At 46.8% G+C, this 15,566-nt stretch overlaps 1 long non-coding RNA gene across 1 annotated transcript in view; it reads left to right on the forward strand.

Annotated features, from left to right (window-relative positions):
* The window catches only part of LOC309377037, a 55,667-nt gene extending 40,101 nt beyond the window's left edge, over nucleotides 1–15,566 (forward strand). The window contains exons 2-3 of the long non-coding RNA XR_014171395.1: nucleotides 9,813–9,897; nucleotides 14,459–15,566. This is a non-coding gene — a long non-coding RNA (uncharacterized lncRNA). The remainder of the gene's footprint in view (nucleotides 1–9,812; nucleotides 9,898–14,458) is intronic.

Below are 15,566 nucleotides of genomic sequence, written 5' to 3' on the forward strand. Positions count from 1 at the left end.
GCATACCTGCCATCCCATTTTTTCAGGCAAGAACGCAGTGGCCATTTTGAGTGCCGTGCTCTTGCCCTGAAAAAAAGCTCTTTTGGAGAAGACTGCGATCTCGTACAGCTCCCCCTAATCCACATCTTTGGGTTCCGTGTGAGATTTTGCCCCGAGAAAAGCACTTTTTTAAAGCCAAGAGCAAGGCGCAAGTCACGTGATTCGCTCAAGGGCACGTCCTGTAAGATGCACATCCAAGTTTTGGGTCTGAAAATGTTGAACGGTATGCCATAGTACCCAAGTCCACCACTGCTTGGAGATCCCTCTCTGGGAACCTAATGAGGAGGCAAGACTGTTGGAGGGTTCATGCTGGGAGCCCCTTCACTCTGTGCTCAGGTATTTTTCTATGTGTGTAAATAAGACCATACAGTGGTACCTCGGGTTAAGTATTTAATTCATTCCGGAGGTCTGTTCTTAATCTGAAGTACCACTTTAGCTAATGGGGCCTCCTGCTGCCGCCGCGCTGCTAGAGCACAATTTCTGTTCTTATCCTGAAACAAAGTTCTGAAGCACTATTTCTGAGCAGGGTCCGTAACCTGAAGCGAATGTAACCCGAGGTACCACTGTATATCCTGTTATAAGGAAAACTTTTTTTTTTAAAATATTTTTATTGAGTTTTCACATTTTATAGACATACACACACACAAACACAAAACACAAAACAAAACATATATAATGTTCATTACCCTCTTTCCTTGACTTCCCCACATCTCTCCTTCCCACATTCCAATTTCAATAGTTAATTCAGCAAGTTATTTCCTCTTCTCTCTATTGTATTGTTATCCTCTGTTCTTAATATTTGACATCTCTTGTTAGGCTCAAGTTTACTTATCCTATTTTTACACATTAGCTCCTTTCTCTAAGGTCGGCCTACCCTCTCTCCCACGAAATCCTCCCTTTTTATTAAACATATCATATCAAAATTAGAAAAAACAAAAATCATAAATTTTTACTATTCTACTCTCCCCCTCCCTCCCTGGCCCGGTTTCTGTCCCTTCCCAAATCACTATTCTAAAAGAACAGTTTCAGCCCGGATTTCTCACATCCGAGGCTCTCAAGCCCCAGTTAGTCTTTCTCCGTCTGTTTTGTTGCTTATTGGCCTTCAGTTCTCGAAGGAGTTGTGTCCCAAGTTCCGTCTTCTTTCCTTCCACCAAAGTCAGTAGCAGTTGCTGCCAAGGATCTGCCAATCTCCCATGCTCAAACTTAAAGAAAAGGTCCCAATCATGCTTGTTCTTTCCTTCCACCGAATCAGTCAATAGCAATTGCTGCCAAGGATCTGCCAGTCTCCCATATTCGAACTTGAGGAAGAAGTCCCAATCATGTTTGTTTGTTTTTTTGTATTCCAGTATTCCAGATATTCCAGGGGCTTCTTCCTTTGTCCTTCTCTCCTTTTGCAGATTTACGGTCCACTGGTCTTCTTCTTCAGTTCCTTTGTTTCCTAAAGCTGCAGGCTTTTGGTTGGTGCTTTCCATCTGAACCTCCTCTCCTTCTTCTTCTTCTTCTTTTCCCCCCATTTCCAAAGCTGTCTCTTCTTTTCCGGCTGCCAGGTTTTTTTCCAACTTTGTATCGTCAGCAGAGTAGCTCAGTTTCAGATTCAAGGTCACAAGTTGTTTACTCATATCTGCAGTCTGCTCTTGTAAAGTTCCCACGAGAAAAAACATCCTTTCTATCTCTGCCCATAATTTTCCTTCTGCAGCCATTGCAGTATCCTTTGTTCCCTCCAGGGGGATTGCCAGTCCAATAGTTCTTTTCCAGCAATTCGTTACTTTGTTGTTCAAAATACTTTGTTTCCAATCAGTTCAGATACAATATATCACCTTTAATCCAAAAAGAAATTTCTAAATATCACAGTTCCAGCCTCTAATCGCCCGTTTGACAGCTCTTTTGACAGCTGTCAAACTTTCTTTCTCTTTTTCCTCAGGCTCACACGCAGGACACTCTCGGGTCCAGAATGGGGGGGGGGATTACACAAAAGCTTCTAATATTCCTCTCTCCTCTCCAGCACAATAACTTTTAGTCCATTTCGTGCAAGTTGTCTTTCTAAACACAAAAGTCTTTCCACCTTAGTGCTCCTCTCCTTGCTTAAATCTTTTTGTGGGGGGGGGGGAGTGTGGACTTCCTTTTAGCACATCCCCCGGTCGTACTCCAATCAAAGGTAAAATTTTAGTGTCGAATTTTCATTTTACTCACGGGTTCTTTGTTTCAGTCCAAATTTCAGGAAGGAAGACAGCGCTCTCCGGCCATGGCTCGCGGCTTCGCTCCGCGGAGGTAGCGATGGACTCTCAGCACCGCGCCGCACCCCAGTCCACTCTGCAGCCTTTAAAAAGGCTCTTCGCGGGTCGGGGAGGGCGTTTAAGGTGCCCACCGAGTCACCAAGTCTGCAGGCTTCAGCGCCTGCGGTTTTTGAGGGTCCCCGTGTCGCCGGCACGGCAAGACCCGTCCTCTGCGGAGCCGATTCCCTCCGAAGCTCGGAGGGAATCCGCCATTACCGGATCGCGCTATCCCGGAAGTCCTGTTATAAGGAAAACTGCTCCCTTTTTCCTTATGGGGTATTCTGGAGCCTGTATAGAGTCCTTAAGTGGGTTCCTTATCGGTAGAAGAAAACAGAGGCCAACCAGAGTATATTGAGAAGCAAAGTGGCTAGTAAGAAAGAAATAAACTGTTGTAACAGGGTCCCCATTCATCGTACACAGGGGCGAGGAGAATCCTGAACAATGGTGTGCAAGCCCTTATGTAGACCTTTGAAATTGCCCACCCTCTAGCCCAAGACCACCCTCCAAAACATCATCCATACGACACAGAAGGAGGCGGTCCACAGCAGAAATCCTGTCTGCCAGGATACCTGACAATGGTCACTGATCGCATTACCTGGGCAGCCTGGCCATCCTTTTGTTAATGCTTTAGTTCCTGAATACAGACCACAGGCTCACCCTATTCACACACAAATACAGCCTTAAGACAGGATTTGCAAGCAAAAAGACGATGGGAAGGCTTTCCCCATTTGCCTCCCCTACTGCAGAGGAATATTTGAGGTCATTGGGAGAGTCAAAATGGCTTGAGGATCCCATACTATTTCAGACACATGGTTCATATATTTAGATATGTGTGCATTTATGAATAAAGGTAAAGGGACCCCTGACCATTAGGTCCAGTCGTGATCAACTCTGGGGTTGCGGCACTCATCTCGCTTTATTGGCCGAGCGAGCCAGTGTACAGCTTCCGGGTCATGTGGCCAGCATGACTAAGCCGCTTCTGGCAAACCAGAGCAGCACACGGAAACGGCTTTTACCTTCCCGCCAGAGCGCTACCTATTTATCTACTTGCACTTTGACGTGCTTTCGAACTGCTAGGTTGGCAGGAGCAGGGACCGAGCAACGGGAGCTCACCCCGTCACAGGGATTCGAACCACCGACCTTCTGATCGGCAAGTTCTAGGCTCTGTGGTTTAACCCACAGCGCCACCTGCGTCCCTCATTTATGAATATTTACCCTATATTTGAGACCTTAAAATTTTTAAAACAATCCTAAACACATCACAGCTTCCATTGACCTTCGTTTCAAGGAAACCAAATCCTGGATAGACACAGGAACCCTTTTCACCATTTGAAGATTGGGATGAGAGCAACATTATATTCTCTCTAGGCATTTGTGGGGCTGCGCGAAACACACAGCCCTTGTGGAACAAGAGTTCAGCGCGCTTGCACAATGCAGCTAAATCTTCCTTTGCCAAGAAGACAGAGGAATAAATAAGGAAGGCTGATCACCAAAGAAGGAAGCAGAACCGGCAACATCCCAAAAAGATCCCCATCTGGGAGAAAAAAATACAGTGAGCTGAGTCACTGTCGTAAGGCACAGAGCGAAGAACAAAGGATCCTGTCCCAGCTCTTTTGAAACTCCCTGATGTCTGGAGTTTGTCGCCAAGACCTGGTTCTCCAAGGTCCAGAAGGGTCTTGGGGAGGGTTCTTTCATCTTTGATATATTCCTTATCACAGCAAAATGACAATAAAATATTTTTTAAAAAAACAGAAGGAAAAATGTAAAGGTCACTTTTTGCAGGACCTGCCGATTTCATCCCCCCGGGGTTGGGTTGGGGCTAAATGAACCAGCTGCAGCTGGGCCTCATCCAGCCTGAGTAAATATTGAATCTGGCTGGCAAAAAGAGAGATTTCTAAGGTGTTGGTTGTTTAGTTGGCTAAATTGGGATGTGCCCTTGTGCCCTCTGCTTTCTTGGTTTTTTTAAAAAAAGAAGAAGTCTTTTTTCAGCCCTGGGATATTAAAGGCCCTTATTTGTCCATATCATGCAACCAAAGAGATTCAGAAGATATGTGAGAGATATGAGAGCCAGTGTGGTGTAGTGGTTAAGAGTGGTAGACTCATAATCTGGGGAACCAGGTTCGTGTCTCCGCTCCTCCACATGCAGCTGCTGGGTGACCTTGGGCTAGTCACACTTCTCTGAAGTCTCTCAGCCCCACTCACCTCACAGAGTGTTTGTTGTGGGGGAGGAAGGGAAAGGAGAATGTTAGCAGCTTTGAGAGTCCTTAAAGGGAGTGAAAGGTGGGATATCAAATCCAAACTCCTCCTCCTCCTCTTTTTCTTCTTCTTCTTTGTGACATCCTGGAGCTCCCTTCCCATCCTAATCCTTGGAAGACTTGCTTATTGGCCACACGTTAGCCAATCATATTGGAAAACTGCAGTGTGGTCACCAATAAGATCTACACGACCATATGGAATCTGCAGAGGCTGGTCCATTAGGGTGAAGGGAGCACTATCTCACCAACCCGTCTCTGACTCCACTACCACAGTCCCTCGTTGAAATTAATGGACCCAAGGTGGCTATGTCCATACTATCCACTGGGTCTGCTCTGTTACAGCCATAAAAGGATTTCAGTGGATTTTGACACTTACAGTCTACAGCTATTCTTATAGTTTTTAATTTATACATGACTCAAAGGGACTTGCAAACACAAGAGAAACACTAAAACCAATTACAATAAAGACAAGTGATAAAAAACCCCGGGGGGAAACCAACAGCTATACAAATAGGCTTAGCGTATCGTTCCCGGCAAATGAGTCCACAAGGACACTTCTGCACTAAGGAGGAGGTGGGGTTGCAGGCTTCACGGCCCCTCCACGTGCGCAGCGGCCCCACGTGATTGGGGGGATTCCTGGCCACGTCACCCCCTAGCTGGCCAATCGGCTGGCTTAGGGGCGGAGCCTGCCCTATAAAGGCAGGACGCGGCTGGGGATCTCCCTCTTTGCCACCCGTCAGCTGTTCCTGTTTATTTAAATACCCTTCAAACGAAGAGCCAAAAGCCCAGGTAGAAAGGAACGTTTTCAGCTGGTGCCTAAAACTGGACAAAGAGGGTAGTAGGCAAACCTCCCTGGGGAGAGCATCCCATAAGCTGGGAGCCTGCCCTGAATAGGCCGTCTCTCGTGTTGCCACCCTCCGGACCTCCCATGGAGGTGGCGCATGGAGAATAGCTATAGGTGATGATCCTGGGGTCTTGGTGGGTTCATATGGGGAGAGGCGGTCCTTGATGTGTTGGGGTCCTGAGCTGCATAAGGCTTTATAGGTCAAACGGAACACTTTGAACTGGGCCCAGAAACTAACAGGCAGCCGGTTGGGCCAGGATTGGCATTAGGAGCTAAGACTGTCTTGCCAGGTGAGAAACCCAGCTGCTGAATTCTGCATCAGCTGCATTTTCCGTACAATCTTCAAAGGCAGCCCCATGTATAATGCACTGCAGTAATCTAACCTGGAGGTTACCAGAGCATAGGCTACCCCTGCCCAGGTTGGGGAGTAGCTGAGCCACTTGTCTAAACCGATGGAAGGGACTTGTGTCACCAAGGCAACTTGAGCCCCAAGTGATAGGGAACCAACCAAACTATATTCCTTTGGAGGGAATATAACCGCATCAAGACCTAAGCCAAGCCCAAAGCCTACAATGAATGAAACCAGTCTGAAACCCTGAAGAGCTAGTGCCAGCCAGCACAGACTGCAATGTGGTATCCCTCCAGATGTTGTTGGGCCATTGGCCATTCTGGCTGGGAATGATGGGAACTGGAGTCAACAACATCTGGAGGGCACCCTGGTGGACAATTCCGTCCAAGATGGTCCAATGGTCAAGAAGTTTCATTTAAAATAACTTGAAATTATGGATGAGAAGAAGATATAGCAGTAATTATGAATCTGATCATGGTTCCTAATTTGGGAGAATTACATAAGGAGAGAGAGAAAATTCTATTGGGCCCGTCTAATCCATCCATGTTTGTGGTCTGCTCACCAACTCTTCTGGGAGCAAATCCCATCCTTTCCAGAAAAGGACAGGCAGCTGCCTGTGACTCCATCTTTTCCCTTCTCTCCTCTTTTATCCCAAGTTGGCCTTCATTGACACCGCTTTACCCTTGTACACAATGCACTGTTTGTCACAGGAAGTCTCTGTCACCAGCTTCCTCATATTTGAGAGCTGCCGGAGCACACCCAAAGGAGTAAACATCACACAGTCATCCCTCGATTTGTGCCACGTTTCCCGACATGGCCGGGTCATTTGTTGCCGTAACATCCGAGAAGGAGAACAATACCCCAGCATTAAAATCTGCCCTCCAGGTGACCTGCAGAGGCTGGGTGTGCTGGTATCCTGATTCTATATCTGCACACAGAGCACTGGAGGCTCAGGAGGTCTTCCAGGGTCTTCTAACGGTGGAGTCAGAAGATGGCACATCCTCTGGCACTGGCCCTTCCAGCTTCGTCTGGTAGCAGGGCCTCTGAGGAATAGGGATGGGAGGTCCTCACCCTCAGGTCTGGAGCCCTAACAGGACAAGGAATTTGACCCCTGACTCCTGATGCTCTCTTTGCATCATCATGATCATTAAATTATCTCCTGCCTTTCCCCCCATAACTCTACTTGCCATTGCTGCTGCTACCAGGGCCACACAGTAGCAGGAAATGAGACATCAGTTGGGGGCGGTGGGGGGGGCACCTTCCTGTTTCACCTCAGGCGCTGGAACAGAACAGAACCAGCTGAGCCAGGGCTGGGGCATGAGCCTGAAGAGTTCTCACCTGTTCTGGATCCTCAGGTGCAGGCACCAGCTGAGTCTGTTCTGGCTCCTGAGGTGATGGAGGACCCATTGCCTGCAGGTGCTCCACTCTCAGCCCCGTCAGGGGAAGCTGAGGTTGCCTCTGGGTCCGGTAACCCTCCAGCCTCTCCTGAGCTGCAGAGGCTCAGGGCAGAGAGGCGGAGGGAACTAAGTTCCCGCAGGAGGAGTGCTCACTTCCAGGCCAGGAGAGGCGAGTCACCTGAGGATCGGGGCTGCCCTATGTCTCGGGGCAGATAAAAGCCGGCCAGCCCCAAGTTGCAGGAGCAACATTGTTGGTTGCTAGTTCCTGCCTGAACCCTGTCCTGCTTTCCTGCCTGAGCTCCTGATCCGCCCTCGCTCCCTGCTTGCATGCCTGTTCCTGACTTCACCCAACTCCCTGCCCTGCACCCAGCCAAATTCCCGTCTCATCTCCTGGCCCCTGGTTTTTTGTTCTGAAGAGTTTGGCCCTGTTTCGGGAGACTTTCACTGCCTATTTTATAGCCTGTCGTCCTCTTTGACCGCAGGCATCTCATTTATCCCCGGGAAATATACCAAGATTTTTCTTATTCTTGCAAGTTGAAAGATTTGGACATGATCCCAGGGAACAATGGTTTGGGCTGCTGAAGAGGAAAGAGTCCCCGAAAGAAGCCAGTCTGCTGTGTGCTTATTTCAGAATCTATCTCCAACACCCCAGACAGCTCTTGAAGACACACACCACTTTCCCCCCTTTAAGTTACATCCAGATCATCCATTAAAAATGTTCAAACACTCAAGACTCACCTCCAAGGATCCTGGAAACTGTAGTTTGTTAAGGGTGCTGGGAGTTGCTGGGAGACTCTTATGAAACTACACTACCCAAGATTCTTGCGCTGGGGGGCCATGACTTTTATGTAGAATAAGAGTGATTTAAATGGATGGTATAGGTATAACCTTGAGGACAGAAAAACATGATACAGTGGTACCTCGGGTTACATACACTTCAGGTTACATACGCTTCAGGTTACAGACTCCGCTAACCCAGAAATATTACCTCGGGTTAAGAACTTTGCTTCAGGATGAGAACAGAAATCATGCTGTAGCAGTGCGGCGGCAGCGGGAGGCCCCATTAGCTAAAGTGGTGCTTCAGGTTAAGAACAGTTTCAGGTTAAGAACGGACCTCCGGAACGAATTAAGTACTTAACCCGAGGTACCACTGTAGCTCAGTTGGCAGAGCATGAGACTCTTACACAGGTCTTGAAAGACATACATTGGCTCCCAGTACGTTTCTGAGCATAATTCAAAGTTTTGGTTCTGACCTTTAAAGCCCTAAACGGCCTCGGTCCAGTATATCTGAAGGAGCGTCTCCACCCCCATCGTTCTACCCAGACACTGAGGTCCAGAGCTAAGGGCCTTCTGGTGGTTCCCTCACTGAGAGAAGCGAAGTTACAGGAACCAGGCACAGGGCCTTCTCGGTAGTGGCACCCGCCCTGTGGAACGCCCTCCCACCAGATGTCAAAGAGAAGAACAACTACCTTACTGTTAGAAGACATCTGAAGGCAGCCCTGTTTAGGGAAGCTTTTAATGTTTGATGCATTACTGTATTTTAATATTTTGTTGGAAGCCGCCCAGAGTGGCTGGGGAAACCCAGCCAGATGGGCGAGGTATAAATTATTATTATTAATTATTATTATTATTATTATTATTATTATTATTATTATTATTATTATTAATAATAATAATCTTCGGGTTGTGGGTCCAAGCCCCACATTGGGCAAAAGATTCCTACAACAGATTCTCCTTCCAACTCTATGATTCTATGAGAAGAGCTCTGCTGGATCAGGCCAAAGGCCCGTCTAGCCCAGCATCCTTTTCTCACAGTGGCCAACCAGATACCCATTATGGGAAGTCCACAAGCAGGACTCAAATGCCTAACTCCCCACTTGCAATTCCAATCAACTGTTATTCGAAAGGCACAAGGTCTCCAACTATGGAGGCAGGGCGGAGCCATCAGGACTAGTAGCCACGGATAGCCGCTGCCTCCAGGAATTTGTCCAATAATCTTTTGAAGCCATCCAAGTTGGTGGCCATCACTGCCTCCTGTTTGACTATGCATTGTGTCCTGTTATCTTTCCAAAATCTTCCAATATTCTGTTGGATGTCCCCAAGTTGTAGTGTTATGAGAGAGGGAGGAAAACTTTTCTCTATCCGCGTTCTCTATGCCATGCATAATTTTATAAATTTCTAGTAGCAGCTGCTGTGCTGAAGGAGGGAGAGGGCATGCCCCCCCAATTTGGGGCCCCCAATCTAACTTTGTTATTTTGGATGTCAGTGTGTGTTGTGGCTGCTACATTCCAACATATCTGGGGTTGCAGCCCAACTCAGAGCAGACCCACTGAAATTAATAGGCATGACCCGTTGATTTCAGTGACCCTACTCTGGGTAGAAATTCGCTGGCAACAATCCTTGGAACCCGTTTTTGACAACTGCGGGGAAAGTTTTAAGGGCGATAAATTAATTCTGATTTGTACCTCGCCTCTTTGTTTTGTTTCCACATGTAATTTTGAGTTCCATCAGAAACAAAACACAATTTTTTTGTTTCTGGAATACTTTTACGCTTCGTTTAGATGTATGTTATTTTGATATGCCCTATGGGCTAATTCAATAAGATTCTATTCTATCCAATGCTATTAATAGAAGGCTGTCATGTTAATTTTGCAGAAGCAAATTAGAATGTTTAGAGATAGATGCTGGAAAATAGCCAAGAAGGAAATGGTGCTCGCTGTTGGTTCAGAGCAGAAAGTTGGTGAGACATTCAGTTCAGTTCACAATTTAATGCAAAGTAATTCACATTTCTTGTTTTTTAAAAAAACGGCTGGGGGGGGAGGATATGCTCCTGAGAGAATTGTTTAGCTCAAATCCTGCTTGATGATGCCCTGTTCTTGCTGTAATGTTTACAGCTAACAATGCTTAATCTAACAATGTTTATTCTTAGGTTAACTATCCTTGACACTCTTTTAAACAATCAAGTATTCAAAATATCTTACATCCATTATGGTAATACTGTAATCCTTAAAACAACATTTTACGCTGAACTTGTAGTATCATTCCCACACTGCAGACTAGAGGCTGTGCCTCTGCTCACATTGCCTGCCAACCTTGCCTATCCCCCCCCCATGCCAAACCCCACCCCTTACATCTCACCAAACCCCATACCCCTCCCCTTACAGATCACCCAAACTGTGCTCCCTTCCCTTACAGATTACCTAAACGCCCATCCCTTCACAGATCACTCAAACCTTCACCTATTGGTGGCTATGCGAAATGCAGCGTGACAACAGCCTTACAGTTTTATTATTAAGTAAGATAGGGGGACTGAGAAAATGCCATCTTCATAGAATCACAGAATTTGGAAGGAGACCTTGAAGGCCATCTAGCCTAGTGAGGGAAAGCCAGTCTATTCCTCTAGGGTGTAGATGGGGAACCTGTAGCTCTTGACATGTTGTTGAACTCCAACTCCCATCAGTCCCAGCCAACACGTCCAATAGTCAGGATGGGAACTGTGGTCCAGCAACATCCAGAGGACCACAGGCTCCCCATACCTGCTCTAGGGAATTGGTTCCATAGTCCAACTGCTCTTACTGTCAAGAAACATATCCGAATGTTCAGTTGACACCTGCCCTCCTGCAGATGAAGCCCACTATTAGATCTAGACCTGCCCCCTGAGGCAAGTAGCAAACAAGTCACAAGAACATAATAAGAACCTGAAGGAGCATGCCTGTGTTGGTCCCAAGGGTTAACCGTGCGGCGAGGTCTGAGTCCAGTCCAAGGTCAAGGGTGCGGTATGGAGGCAGTCTGTCAAAAGTGAAGCTGGGTCCAAGGCAGGGAGTTGGGTGAGGTCAGGAGCTCCGGCAGAACAGCAGGACAGGGTTCAGGCAGGAACTGGCTACCAACAATATTGCTCCCACAACTTGGGACTGGGGCTGGCTGGCTTTTATCTGCCCTGAGGCATAGGGTGGCCCCGATCCTCAGGTGACTCGCCTCTCCTGGCCTGGAGGCAAACACTCCTCCTGCGGGAACTCAGTTCCCTCCGCCTCTCTGCCCTGAGCCTCTGCAGCCCAGGAGAGGCTGAAGGGTTACCGGACCCAGAGGCAACCTCACCTTCCCCCGACGGGGCTGAGAGTGGAGCACCTGCAGGCAATGGGTCCTCCATCATCTCAGGAGCCAGAACAGACTCAGCTGGTGCCTGCACCTGAGGATCCAGTACAGGTGAGGACTCTTCAGGCTCAGGCCCCAGCCCTGGCTCAGCTGGTTCTGGAGGCAGGGAATCCTGTGCAGGCTGGGATTCCTCAGGTTCAGCCTCTGAGTCCGAATCCCAGGCCATCACACCTGCCCTCCTGCAGATGAAGCCCATTATTAGATCTAGACCTGCCCCCTGAGGCAAGTAGCAAACAAGTCACAAGAACATCCTAAGAACCTGCAGGAGCATCCCAATGGCCCATTTAGCTCAGCAGTCTGCTCTCACAGTGGCCAGAATTTGAGTGCAAGAGCCCTCTCCCATCCTCGGTTGTCCAGCAACTGGTATTCAGAAGCATTACTGCCTCCATTCATGGAGGCAAAGTCAAGCTATCGTGTTTATTGGTAGCCCTCCATGAATTTGTCCAACCCTCTTTTAAAGCCATTCAAGTTGGTGGCTCATCACTTTCTCCTGCGGGAGCAAGTTCCATAGTTTAACTATGTGCTGTGTGGAGAAGTAATAGTAACAGTAATTTATTACTTGTACCCCACCCATCTGGCTGGGCTTCCCCAGCCGCTCCGGGCGGCTTCCAACAAAGATTAAAAATACATTAAAATGTCACACATTAAAAACTTCCCTGAACAGGGCTGCCTTCAGATGTCTTCTAAATGCCAGGTAGTTGTTTAATCTCTTTGACATCTGGTGGGAGGGTGTTCCACAGGGCGGGCACCACCACCGAGAAGGCCCTCTGCCTGGTTCTCTGTAGCTTTGCTTCTCTCAGTGAGGGAACCACCAGAAGGTCCTCGGCACTGGACCTCAGTGTCCGGGCAGAATGAGGGGGGTGGAGACGCTCCTTCAGGTATACTGGACCGAGGCCATTTAGGGCTTTAAAGATCAGCACCAACACTTTGAATTGTGCTCGGAAACGTACTGGGAGCCAATGTAGGTCTTTCAAGACCGGTGTTATATGGTCTTGGCGGCCGCCCCTAGTCACCAGTCTAGCTGCTGCATTCTGGATTAGTTGTAGTTTCTGGGTCACCTTCAAAGATAGCCCCACATAGAGTGCATTGCAGTAGTCCAAGAATTGCTTTCTTTTATCTGTCTTCAACTGTCCAACATGTCCAACTGTCCAACATCCAACCATTGGATGTCTGCAAGACTTTTAGGTTCCCCATCACTTCTCTAGCCTTTTCCAGCAAGGTTCCCAAGCATCCACTTTGCTCTCTCGCAGTATACCTTCCTTCTAGAAGCTGAGGTAGGAAAACACAGCCTTGCCAGGCACTCGCTTGGCTTCCTGCACCTTCTTGGGAGTCAGCCTAATCTATTCAGACAACGACTCGCATCTGCGGTGAAGAAGAGGAGGACATGGATCTGTTCTGACAGCGGGGCCCTTTACAAGTTCTACCCACTCAACAGGGCTTAAAAAATAATAAAAAATCACGTAGATGGGAGGAGGTGAGAGCTTCAGTGAAGCAATTCTCCGGCTGACCTGGAGAACAGAGAACCTTTCAACTGCATGACTTGAGTTCTCTTTGCTTTACGGCTCTTGCTCATTGTTTATTTCTCTTGATTTTCCCTAGTTTTGCAATAGCCCTGCAAGCATCACAGAGCTGGACCCCTGCTCTCCTGACGATGTAGCCACCTTCGTTTTTGGCAAACCATTGGTCCATCTGGCTCAGTATTTGGGGGACCATTTTCTAGCCCAAGGGCCAAATTCTCTTCTGGGCAACCTTCTGAGGGCCACATGTCAGGGGTGGGTGAAACCAGAGGCAAAAAGTGGGTGGAGCCAGAGCCAAAAGGTATTGGGCATAATATAAAATTTTCATCTTGGGAAAGGTTATGGAGGGAAGATTTAAAACCTACAGCTGTACGTTGAAAGAAAACTATATGAAAATGATATACCGTTGGTATCTAACACCTACTAAATAAGCAAAAATGCATAGAACTGCTTCAAATATTTGTTGGAAATGTAAGAAGAAAGAGGGCACATTCTTCCATATGTGGTGGATGTGCAAATTAACAAAAGCATTCTGGGGAATGATATATACTGAGCTGAAAAAATGTTTAAAATAACGTTTGTGGAAAAACCCAAAAGCTGTTCTATTAGGAATTTTAGGTGCAGAGATACCAAAGGGACAGAAAAGACTATTTATCTCCGCAACAACGACAGCACAGATACTTTTGGCCCAAAGATGGAAGGAAGATAAAGCCCCGACCAGAGAAGAATGGCTGATAAAGATGATGGAAATCAAGAAAATAGAAATTTTACTAAGGAATGGGGAAAATTTATAACTTAGCTTGGAGAACATTGTAAACAATTAAAAACTTTGGCAGGACCATAACAACACTTGTAATGTAGCAAGATCTATGGGAAGATAGGGAATTTTAAGAAAATGGAGAATACTATAAGATGCAATGGGAAAAGGGAACGTAAATGGAACCCATGGACGGGCAGAGGAAAGTCCAAGGATTCAGGGAACCCTTTATGCATATGATTATGATTATTATTTGAATATAAATGTAAACTGCAAAAATCAATTAAAAAATTGTAAATAAATTAAAAAGTCAGCAAGAGGCATGCTCAGAATTTAAGGGTGTGTTTCAACCAGGCAAAAAATACTATCGTAGCAGAAAGTACAGTGGTACCTCGGGTTAAGAACTTAATTCGTTCTGGAGTTCTGTTCTTAACCTGAAACTGTTCTTAACCTGAAGCACCACTTTAGCTAATGGGGCCTCCCGCTGCAGCGTGATTTCTGTTCTCATACTGAAGCAAAGTTCTTAACCCGAGGTACTATTTCTGGGTTAGCAGAGTCTGTAACCTGAAGCTTCTGTAACCTGAGGTACCACTGTAAGGCCAGTGAAGGGTCTGTCATGGATAATGTTCTGAGAGGTAGAGAGGCTGGGAGGATTTTGGCCACTGGCCTGGGGCTCCCTATTCCTGACCTAAGCTGACTGGCCACATTCTTTCCCATCGTTCCCAGTTCTGTCTATAGATGCCAGGAATAATCTGGGGTTTTCTGGGCACAAAGCATGTGCTCTACCGCTGAGCTTAAAGCCCCCTCCTTACAAATGTAGCAGCGCTCATTCTCTTTCGCCGCTTCATAATCCTTTTGCTTCTCTTTAGCAACAGGCTGTGGAGGTAAAAATGAAAGCGAGGAAACAACAGAGCGATGTAAGAAGAACCCCGCTGGATCAGAACAAAGGCCCGTCTAAGTCCAGCATCCTGTTCTCACAGCAGCCAGTCGGATGCCCACAATGGGAATCCTGCGAGCATCAATGGGCAAAGAGATCACATCCAGTTTGCCTCGCCTGTTTTCTCTAAATGTCCCTCAGATTTACAGACTCACAGAAGTCTCTGACTTCAGTCAAACTGACTGATTCACTGAGCAAGGCAGGAGAAAAGAAGCAAAGGGGAGGATAATTTATATATAGGACCAGTGCTTTTTTTCTTAAAAAATAAATAAATAGGGGTACTCTCATTTTGACTCAAGAAAATCACCATTTTATAGTTCAAATCGGGGAAAATAAATACAATAAATGGACAAAAATACAAAGATTCAAAAAATGTTTAGGGGTATGCGTACCCCTGTGTCCCGCCAGAAAAAAGTTCTGTGCAGTGGTACCTCAGGTTAAGAACTTAATTTGTTCTGGAGGTCGGTTCTTAACCTGAAACTGTTCTTAACCTGAGGTACCACTTTAGCTAATGGGGCCTCCCACTGCTGCCGCACGATTTCTGTTCTCATCCTGAAGCAAAGTTCTTAACCCGAGGTACTATTTCTGGGTTAGCGGAGTCTGTAACCTGAAATGTCTGTAACCTGAAGCGTCTGTAACCCAAGGTTCCACTGTATAGGACCATCACAGTATCTCACCCAGACACAATCCATACAAACCGATGATGTTGCCCTGTCAAAAGGCTCTGAAGATTCTGCCCCAAACTTTCAGAAGAGGTGTGGTCTTCCCCACTTCGTTGGAACTGAATGTGTCAATTTAGGTTTCGCTCAGTTTTCCATTTTTCCATTCTGAAGTTGAGCTCTCGACACCTCCACAACAGTTTGCAAAAATTATTATTTTTGAAGTCCTCATGAAAACTCACCAGCACTTTTAAGATAGATTTTCCCCATAATATAAACATTTTGGGATGCAATTTTGCCTAAAGTGCACATTTTTGCAAAGCGATTTCCACTAAGGCGTGCCCATTCAAATGCTTTGATTGGTAGAACTGGCGCTCCTGCAGCTGC

Source organism: Podarcis melisellensis, assembly GCF_964234715.1.
Source record: "Podarcis melisellensis genome assembly, chromosome: 8".
In the NCBI taxonomy this organism is placed as follows: Eukaryota; Metazoa; Chordata; class Lepidosauria; order Squamata; family Lacertidae; genus Podarcis; species Podarcis melisellensis.